We start from the raw sequence: 11,042 nt of genomic DNA on the forward strand, positions 1-11,042 counted from the left end.
TGTGACAGCCAATGGAGAATTTTCAGGACAAACTGTTTCATTAACTCAACTGTCATATTGAATTTCATAGTGTGCAACTCTGAACCAGGTTGGAGAATAGGCTTTCTGTCTTCCTTTTCCTTTCTTTAATTTTGCATCTAGGGTCTCAGTGTAAATTTTCATCAGTCTGTGGGTTAGTGTGTCACTGTTTGGACCTCTGAGGAGCTGCTGTGCTCCATTGTTCTGGGAATCTCAAGCATAAGATCCAGCATGCTTTCAGGTTCCTGGAAAACTGATGTCATTAAATAAATCATACAGAAGATAATACAAAGTAGTTACAAGTAGACAATACCAAAGAAATATTTGTCTTGCTTTACTCTTATGGTTCCAGGAACAAAGGCACAGAGGAAAGAATAAGACCAAGTTGCTTCCCCTTCCCAGTGTCAATTTTGCCCAGGTGTTTGTGTGATAGCCGTGACTTGGTGTAAACGTTCAAACTGCAGATCCAGAGGAAAATATGCTCTCTGTGCTGTAGCCAGGTTCTAAAGTTGCAGCTTAGCTGTATCTCCAGCCTGGATAGCGGTTTGAGCTTCCTGGTACCCCTATTGCTTTGATATTATTTTCTCTCTTTTGGGGTGTGTGTGTGTGTGTGTGTGTGTGTGTGTGTGTGTACGTGTGTGTGTGTGTTTCTGTGTCTGTGTATTTATGTGAATGTAAGTGTGTATATATGTGGGTATACACATGTATACATATGAATGGTGTATGTTTATGTGTGTGGGTATCTTTTGTGTGTTTGTGCATGTGTGTATGTGAATGTACATGTGTGATCTATATGCGTATACATTTGTGTACATGTATGTACGTGTATGGTGTATGTGTGTATATGTGTATGTACGTGTGTGTACATGTGTGCATGCGGGCTTACATGTGTGTGTGTGTGTGTGTGTGTGTGTGTGTGTATGTTTATGTGTATGTTAGCAGCCAACACTGAGCATGTCAAACTGTAGAATTCATCCTCTGAAAGCTAGTTCTGAGCTTCTGAATAGGCATTGGATGAAGCCCTTCCTGGAGTCTTGTCCCTTGCTAGGCATCTGCCACACCACCATGTGCTAGTCGTCCTCACAGTGTCCAGGGAGCCACGTAGCAGGTCTGTGCCACTTCACTGACCCCCGAAAGCCCTCCGCTTCCACCATGGGGAGTGAGATAAGTGTGTTTATCAACTGCCAAGCTTGGAATGGAAGTTTTCTCCTTGTGGGAATGCATCAATCTCTTCTCAGGACTGACCTTTTGCAGTAGTTCCTCTTGTAAATTAGGTTTTGCTTTTCCTGATTGCAGAACAAAAATGAGCTTCATAATTAAGCTTGTGGTAGACAAGGTGGCAGTGGCCCTTTGTTTTCCCAGTTGTCTTAACTGTGTTCTGAAGTATGAGCAGGGACTTGGAGCTTTGCGATGATGACATAGATGGGAAATTCCTTTGGGCTTGCTGGCTCTAGCTGGCTGGCAGGATGGTGTCTGTGGCATTTGACCTCACAAAGTATTGTAGGCTTCTTCCAGGTGTATTCACATACAGCTACATATCAGCTTATACCAGGCAAATGAGAAAAATGTCACTGAAGCTGTGCGTGATTATATATTTATACTATCCTCTGTGCAGTCGGGCCTCAGCATACAGCTTACATCTTGAAATTGGAACAAAGAGGCATTTGTTATTTTCCGAGTAGTGACAAAGCATTTCTCAAGAACATTTTGAGACACGGTTCTGTTGATTTAACTGAGGCTGAAATCAATGGGATGTTTTCCAAAGAAAGTTGAAAGGCCACTGCTTCATTGCACATCTTTTATGTCCTTTGGAAGCAGCCAGCCTACGAGCACACCCTGGCACTCATTACCAAAACTTTAAGAGCTGTTCCTACCCTATTGTTTTGAGGCTAACATGAAACATCAGCTGAAACAACAAAAAATCAAAATAGAACAGCCCTCTTTGTGATCATTAAGACAATATTAAAAAGGGAGGAATCGATACCATTGACCCAACTTTGATATTTTCTGCCTTAGTTCAGTGTTGTCACTAAACATCTCAGTTGCTAAACTTATTACAGTTTAGAGAAGCTCCTAAACTATGCAGTGAAATAATCCTTTTCTGAATTGAGGTGTTGTATAAGTTATATTATTCTCCAATGAAAAATAAGCACGAGATCCAGCCAGCACCATTTGTAAGCCAGGGCAATTTCTTCATTAGTGTGAGCACCTTTTGACAAGTTCTTGAATTCTGAAGCCTTATAGTTATATTTGCCTTTGTTGTGCTGAATAAACATTGGTAACAGTGTCATGTCTCTATTGGCTTTGACAAGGTATCATGAAGGGAGCCTTCATATAACCAACAATGAAAATCTAGAGGTGCCAAGGTCATGTGCAATTTGTTGGGGGCTCATCTGTCATTATTTTCAGCCTCTTTGTAGGTATTTCAACAAGTCAATTGAATACAGAGCTCCAAATATATTTTCAAGACAAGGTCTTACTATGTAGTGTAAGTTGGCATTGAACTCATGACTTTGTGAGTCCATCTACCACCACATACAGCATAGCTCATAAGAATGACAAAGGATCAGTAGTTATTAGCTACTATTAATATTAATACTTATCAATATTAGCTACTATTTATTGAGTATGGTTGTGTTATAGTAAGCAAATGAACCCCTGACATTGTATATGGGAGTTTCCCATTTAGGCCTGGGTGGCATTGCTGTAATATATTCAATTTGTTTTTGTTATGTTATCTTATATTTTTGGTTGTGAGCCTAGCCTTTAACGGCTGAGCCATCTCTCCAGCCCAATGTTATCTTTTGAATGAGCTAGGCATAATCTGTGAGAGATGTTGGCTCTATCTGGTCAGGAAAACCAACCACTGTTTGAAAAGTAGATCCTAGATACATAATCAGAACTGGAAGATTTGCAGACAGAGTTTGTCACAGCTTTGCTTCTCTGATTTAGGCTTTGAAAGTGAACAGATAAAGAGTTCCCTTTCGTGTTCTGCCCATACATAGGATGAGGCTAGGTTTTGGAAGCAATGAATAGCAAGCACTATCTCCTTAGGGGACCACCAAAGAAGATATGACTCCCATAGAGTTTTGTTTATCCAGTCTTTCTACTATCTTTCTCTTAAATGTTGGAATTCTCGGCAAAAATACACTGCTAGCTTGCTAAGTTGTCCTAACTGGACAGTAAGATGTTAAGTGAACGACTTTTCCCTTGTTCAGAACCCATACCTCAGTGAAGCAAATGCAGACTCCCCAGTACTTTGGAGGAAAGAATTCCAAATACTGTGTCTCCAGCTTTCAGGCATGGAGTTGCTCTTCCATAAGTTCCTTTGGAAATTTTCCTTGGAAAATTATCTCTTTAGAAGTCCTTTTCTTTACTTTGTTAATGATACAAAGAAGAAATAGTCCTATATTGTAAATGAAGACACTGAGATTTATTTTTATTGGATATTTCATGTATTTACATTTCAAATGTTATCCTCTTTTCCAGTCCCCCCCCTCTTCCATCGCCCTTCCCCCACCTTTATGAGGCTGCTCCCCCTTCCACCTATCCACTCCCACCTCAATACCCTGATTCTCCTACATTGGGGAAATGAGCCTTTACAGCACCAAGAGCTTCTCCTATTGATGCCAGACAGTGCCATCCTCTGCTACATACGTAGCTGAAGCCATGGGTCCCTCCATGTGTGTTCTTTTTAGGGCAGAGGCTTTTCTTTGCTCACCATCACACTTCTGTTCTTGGAGTACTTCCCTTTCTTGATAAATTGCCCCTAATTTTATTACCTTTTATCATGTGCCTTGTTAATATCTTTGTCTTGGAACAGAATGAGCTAGAAGCTTTAACAAGTGTCCCCAAGACTCAGATCCCTGCTAGCCCAGGAGTCATATTAGTCTGAGGAAAGAGGCCATACTACATTCAGTGTTGATGATCTTTCATGACCCAGTGTGAAGTCTGACTTGTCTTACCACCAGAGAGGAACTGAACTTTTCTTCTGCTTTCCTTACCTTAATATGCTGTGCTAGCACAGAGCTATATAGAGTAGGCTACTCTCAGGTTACTATGATCAAAACAGTGATTGAGACGCCCTAAATACAGAGACTTTTCTATGTCTCTTTGGAATGATATACTGTATAGGACTAGGCTCAATAGCTATTATTGTTTTTACTTGATGAATTAGAAAAGTCATTAGTATAATATCTTCTATCTTTGAGTTGATGTTTATGAGTATTTCTCAATGTAATAAAAGTCAAGTGAGACAGCAGATGTGGAAGAACCTAGGCAAGCAAAATATGTATGTGAGAACACACCTCACTCAGCTTTACATAGAAAAGACTTCCTAACTTGGGTATTTGGGTAACAGATACCCACTGAAGTAGCTATCATTGGTACCACATAGCAGTCTTTAGACCAGTGGTTCTCAATCTCCCTAATGCTATGATCCTTTAATACAGTTTCTAATGTTGTGGTTACCCCCACCCATAAAATGTTTTTTGTTACTACTTCATAATTGTAATTTTTCTGCTGTTATAAAATGTAATGTAAATATATGTGTTTTCTGATGGTCTTAGACAACTCTTGTGAAAAGGTCATTCTATGCCAAAGGGGCTGTGACTCACAGGTTGAGAAACACTTCTTTAGAAGTTCAGAATCATAAAAAACCTAAGCTATAATTGATTAAAACCTTTATCTTTTTTAAAATTCATTAAAAAAAGTGTGTAGGTATTTTGCCTACACGTGTCTGTGCAACATATTCATGCAATGTCTGTGGAGGAGAGCAGAAGGCATCAGATTTCCCGGTTAGTAGCTGACATCTAGGTGATGGAAACCAAATTTGGGTCCTCTAAAGGAGCCATCTCTCCAGCCACAGAACCTTTATTTTTTAACATGATTCTCAAGTGATTTAAAAATGTGAAAAGCATTACTATAATTAAATCCTACAAGTTTCTATCTCATTCCTTAATGAAGTAAAGAAAAAGTATCAGGGTCTATGGGCTATTCCAAAATAGGTTCTTGTATGGGATGCTTCAAAGGAAAAAAAAATAACTGCTTATCTTTACAAAGAAATGATTTTCAACATTGTTCATACTGTAGAATAATTTAGAACCTTTAGGAAATTTAATAACTGGGCCCTACTTTCCGATCATTTGATTTTAACTGTCCTTTGCCTGTCTCGGGCCTGTTCCAATCTTAATAAATAATCTTATCATGGTTCTAAAGTCGGGAAGCAGTATCTGTACATGAAGCAGGAAAGACCATCTTCAGTCTGAGTCGGAACTGAGAAGAACCATTTGAAATCTTTTCTGTGTTTTTCTTAACTCCAGTATAAAAAGAATGGCATTTCCAGACTCTAGAGAAAATGTGGGCAGAATTCAGAACCCTAGTAGGAGAAGTTGGGAACATAAGAAAATAATTGTGATATGTGTGGCAGTTGTGCTCTTCGGGAGATGCAGCTGATTTCAATTCTCTGTAACCGATGAAAAATGTCCTTCTTGAGAATCATGTTTTTCATGAATGGGAGAAAATACCACTTATTAAACTAAATAAATGTTCAAGGCTGAAAAGAACACAGAGAGTCCCCGAGTTTCTGTCACTTCTATTTGATGGACATCTATATTTTCTACCTCTGAGGAATGATTCTTTCCTTTATGGTCATAAGCACTTCCCAGCAGAGGCCACATGTATTCTCTTTCCTCTTACTTTTCCTAAAAAATAATCACTTCCGTCCTTCCTGCCTTCATTCCTGCTTTCTTTCCTTCCTTCTGCTGTCTCTTCTTTCTTTCCTTTCTTCTCTATTGAATATAGAAGTATTATGCACCTTCTGGGTGTACTAGAACGCAATGGTGTTTCCATTTTTCTAAATACACATTACACTTTTATGAATTCTTTATGATTTATATATACATCCTTTATAAAGTTTGATATCTAAGAAGTAATCTGGAGCATTAATAAAAGACTGGAAAAGAAAGACTAGTGGGAAATTTTGACTTCTTTGTTTAGGATATTTATATTTAGCTTGTGAACAGCTTGGAGTCCTTATTTAATTTTTCTTGCCTGAAAGTAACTCGGTCTGGTGAGCTTCTCAAAGGTCAATTAGAATTTTATTCCTGACTTGTGTGGGTATTATCAAATCTTTCTAAGTTAGTACATTGTGCACGGTTGATGTGCACATTGCTGATTCCTTCAACTCAGCCATCAATAAAGATATTGAATAGGCAATAAAGATATTGAATCCTGTCATACTGTGGGACAAAGGCATGGGTGTTTACAATAACACGTATGACCCAAGCAATCTTGCAGATTGAATTTATGCATTCTTCTCAGAAGCAAGGCATGGAGCTTGTGGCAATTTTATTTACAGAAAGAAATTTAAATATTATTACAATCACTGCCATTCAGCCTTATAATCTCTCTCCTCTGACCTATAGTATGCTTCCAACTACCCTCTTACTGTGCAGCCAATGGCTCTTCATTGCTATCTTCTGTTCAGATTGAGTTGTGGCACAGGTCACTTGTGCTCTGGAACTGATAAAATAGCTGCTTCTTGACTTTGATGTCTCCTGATTTCTAGAAAGGATTAATTTCACCATAACTTTCCTTGTTCTTTAGTTCATCCTACCTATCTATTCCCTTCATAAAATGTAGTAGTTTTTTGTTTTTTTTTTTTTTGGCAGTTCATTTTGAACAGCAGCTCTCAATCTGTGATCTGTGGGTTGCAACCCTGACTTAGTCAGGGTTCCTATTCCTGCACAAACATCATGACCAAGAAGCAAGTTGGGGAGGAAAGGGTTTATTCAGCTTACACTTCCACACTGCTGTTCATCACCAAAGGAAGTCAGGAGTGGAATTCAAGCAGGTCAGGAAGCAGGAGCTGATGCAGAGGCCATGGAAGGATGTTACTTACTGGCTTTCTTTCTTATAGAACCCAGGACCACCAACCCAGGAATGGCACCACCCACAATAGTCTGGGCCCTCCCCCTTGATCACAAGTTGTGAAAATGCCTTACAGCTGGATCTCCTGGAGGCATTTCCTCAACGGAGTCTCCTTTCTCTGTGATAATTTCATCTTTTGTCAAGTTGACACACAAAATCAGCCAGCACAAACCCCTTTGGCAAACTTCTATCTCCAAAAGTATTTACATTACAATTACTACCAGTAGCAAAATTACAGTTATGAAGTAGCAAAAAAATAATAATTTTATGGTTGGGTTTTGCCACAGCACAGGGAAGTGTATTAAAGGGTCACAGCATTAGGAAATTGAGAAGCATTGGTTTAGAGGAAGCACTGAGTGCTGTTTTGATGTCAACAGAGGCATTAAAGTATAAGAGTCCCTGACCAAATAAGACAAGAGCTTAGAATTGAAACTCACGGGTAGCATATTGAGCACATGTATTTTTAAAGTTAGGTTCTAGCATTTCTCAGGCAGAGTGTATAAGAAGAACTCAGAATATTCCCGAAGCAACGATTCTTCATTCTCAAATGTCAGATAGTCAACAGCCTGTGGCAAGGCCTCTTGTTAATACTTCCTCTTTGTTTGGTCTCAGATTATCTTCTGATTTAGAAATAAAATGCCAGTGCAGTTAATAATGTGGCTGGTAGAGAGACACAGAGTCATTTATCTCCTTAGAATGAAACTAAGTCTACACCAACCCAAACAAACCATTCACAGTGCCTGTTCTGCTCATCACTACCCACTAGGATATCTGTTTGTCTAACAATATAAACCACTGGTTTGAAATGGCCATCCCAGTTGGGAATAAATTTGAATGATGTGCATGCCCCTAGATGCTGCCTTCTTTTGCTTGTTTACTGACCAAATGTGTATGTTGGGCTACAATTTTAATCTCATTGGGCATCTAGGAATCTTGTTACTGTGCTCATTCTGGCTTTAGCAATGTCTCACCTAAAATTATCATCACTTGAACACACATTGCCTATTACTACCTCTCTACTGACCTAACTTTTACCCCAAGTCTCTCAGTCTCAATTATTACGGTCTCCAGTCATTGCTTCCTCAGGAAGTTATCTTCATCTTTCATCCTTCCAGTTCTATGACTCCTATTTGTCACACACTTTGGCCTGTAGTTGTAATCTAACTTGTACCATTTCCTGTTTGTTTATACATCCGTGCTATTATGAACAATTATTTGTATATGGTTACTCTATCTGCATGTGCATCTGCACAGCAGAAGATGGCATCAGATACTTGTGAACTGCCAAGTGGGTACTGGGAATTGAACTCAGGACCTTCAGAAGAACAGTGACTACTCTTAACCACTGAGCCATCTTTCCAATGTGATCAAACTTTACCTAAATACAGAATGTATTCTAAATACTACATTAGGATCCATGATCCAATGGTGAAACAAAAACCTGAGTAGAAGCCCACACTTGTAGAAGTTTACAGTGTGATGAAGGACACAGATATTAAGTAATTAGAAATAGTATAAAATTAAAAGCAATTTTTGAGGGCCCGTGTCCACCCTGCCACAGGGCACAGCTACACAGGGGAAGTAGAACTCGGGGAGTCGACTGCCCTTATCCCATTCTGGGCTATAAGGAAGTACTGCTGAAACAGGGCTCTGGGGGGTGGGAAGAGCAGTCTAAGATATGGGGAAGTTTGAGCTGGTTTGGGGAGGGGATCCTGGGCCTGTCACAAGGCTGGGGCTTTGGGGTTTTCTGACTCTTGGATGTAGGGAACGGCGCGGCAAAACAAAGATGGCGCCGACAGCCAGCCCCGTCTGAATGTAAACAACTTACCGCGCTGCGCATGCACAGGCTTGTCCCCTCCTCAGGGCAGCTGTTTGATCCGGCGCCCTCCTGTGGTGAACAATAGTACTGCGCATGCGCAGGTTTTGCACCTGGTGTCAGTTGGCTGGTGATATGCTTATGAGGGGGCGGTACTATGCTAGTGAGGTGATTCATTCTCCGCCAATCCCTGGAGGACAAGTAGTGGGGTGATAGTGGGATGACTGTGGGGTGATAGTGGGGTGACCCGTGCCTCGCCAATCCCTGAAGGATTATACTGTTGTGTATATAAGGCGAGCGCTTTTGCCGCTCGAGGTCCCCTTGTCAACAATGAAGGTGTCCTGCAGTAAAGGCTGTTGAGGAGAATCCAACCGTGTTGCGTCTTCCTTGCCGGCCGAGGTGGGCGTGACACTTGGACATCAAGGTGCTGCTGGGAATCATAGAAGAACTGAGAATGGAGTCACGAGCCATGGGCTAGAACAGCATCTAGCCGGGGGTGGAGGTTGGGGAAGGGAGATCTGGCTTGTTCCATCAGGGTGATTGTCTTTGGCTCAGCAGAGGTAGGTTTGGTGGTAGTTGTGGCTGGGAGCCCAGAGAGGCCTTCTACAGGAGATTCGGCTATGACTCTGTAGGTGAAGGCCTACTTTTCATTGTTCCCCAATGCAGATCTTGATGAAAAGAGATAGTCCATGAGAGAGTCCATGATTCTAAACAGTTTTTAATGGCAGAAAACAGATGTGTAAAACCATACCCAACTTCTCTGGTTGACCTGAGATTAAATACCTCCTGCTGGGAGGAACAGCTGGGAAGGAAATCTCATTAGCTAAGCCCTCTGGGCCTCTAGGTACCTCATTAGCATGGAGAACTCTGTTTTGAGCCTTTGTGACCATAGGACAATTTCTTTTATGTGAGAAGCATGGCACGCATTCGAAGTCAGGCATCTGTCAGGGAGCTTTGAGTCGTCTAAGCCTCAGGTGTGTGCCAACCGAGTCTCTGGATCTTGAGCTGCTCTGCCTCAACAAACTTTTAGTTTGGGGGACTTTGGTTTTAAGTCCCACAAACTTTCTGTGTGGTTCTTTAAAGAATTTTCTTGAAACTCCATTTACAAAGAAATATTTGTGTTGAGATCTACAGCACAAATAGAGTGGTTTGGGAAAAGGTTATAGAGACGTGGAATATTCTTGCTACAGAGAATGACACACTCATTAAGATTCCAAGTAGAACAAGAAAGGTGTATGTGACCCCTCTAACAGTCATGTGCTATGGGACAAGGCTGCAGCTGCTGGTAGATTCAGGCAGATTGTGATGTGTAGTTCTTATAGAGAATTTTTGTCTTTATGGACCATAGAAAACCATTGAGGTATCCAGCAAGGCAGAGATAAGATCTTATTTTGCTTTAGAAATGTCTTTGGGAGCTGTCTGTGGAAAGATTGGTCATAATGAAGTGTTTAGAAAGCTTAGAGAACATCATTTAGAAATATATCGTAACCCAGGAAAGAACTGTTGGTCACTGACTCCAGCATAATAGCCATAGAAATAAAGTTAGAATATTCATGAGGCTAGATAGCAAGAATTTTGTGATGGCATGGAGGTGGGGTTAAGGGGAGAAAAATGGCAACCATTGTCGCAAGGCACATTGTCTGGGGCACAAGTGGAAAGGTCATGTCATTGAAGAATAGTGTTCTAGAAGGAGACATTCATGAGTTCTGTCTCCATGCTGTTGGTTTAATGGAAGCTTGAGATAGCCAAGTAAATCTCAACTTATAAATTATGAGCTACAAAGAGATATGGGTTAGAGTTACTGATGTGGATGCTCGGCTGAATAGAATGTTACTAAATCTTTGGATGTAGTGGCAGGACCCGAGAGAAGAGGATGAAGTGCTTGTAAGCCTAATTTAAGCTTACAGAGATTAGATAGATAGATAGATAGATAGATAGATAGATAGATAGATAGATAGATGATAGATAGATGGATAGATAGGTTGATAGATAGATAGATATAGATATAGATATATAGACACATTTCCATAGTGCCCTTAATCACATTGAACAAAAGCTCAATATAAATATTTGTGATAGAATATCCTGGTCACTTTTGGTGACCATCATTCAATTTCCATAGTTTTTTTTGTAATATAAACATGTTAATCTGTATATTGGAAACACAGGCATAGAAACTCAGAGGAATGAGAGAAATGTTGCAATCAGAAAAGCTAGGAGTATCAAAGTTGTATAAGAAACCAGTTTCCCCCTCTCAAAATATATGCCTGCCTATAAA

General features: G+C 40.3%; 1 long non-coding RNA gene across 1 annotated transcript; it reads right to left on the minus strand.

Moving 5' to 3' along the window:
* Positions 1 to 6,790: 6,790 nt before the first annotated feature.
* Positions 6,791 to 9,952, minus strand: LOC148005134 (uncharacterized). Its single transcript, XR_015622903.1, has 3 exons — positions 8,777 to 9,952; positions 7,386 to 7,568; positions 6,791 to 6,886 (listed from the first exon to the last, which is right to left on the minus strand). It is a non-coding gene; the product is annotated as an uncharacterized LOC148005134 (long non-coding RNA).
* Positions 9,953 to 11,042: the final 1,090 nt, after the last annotated feature.

The sequence above is a fragment of the Rattus norvegicus genome, chromosome 6 (genome assembly GCF_021556685.1).
Source record: "Rattus norvegicus strain SHRSP/BbbUtx chromosome 6, alternate assembly SHRSP_T2T, whole genome shotgun sequence".
Taxonomy (NCBI): Eukaryota; Metazoa; Chordata; class Mammalia; order Rodentia; family Muridae; genus Rattus; species Rattus norvegicus.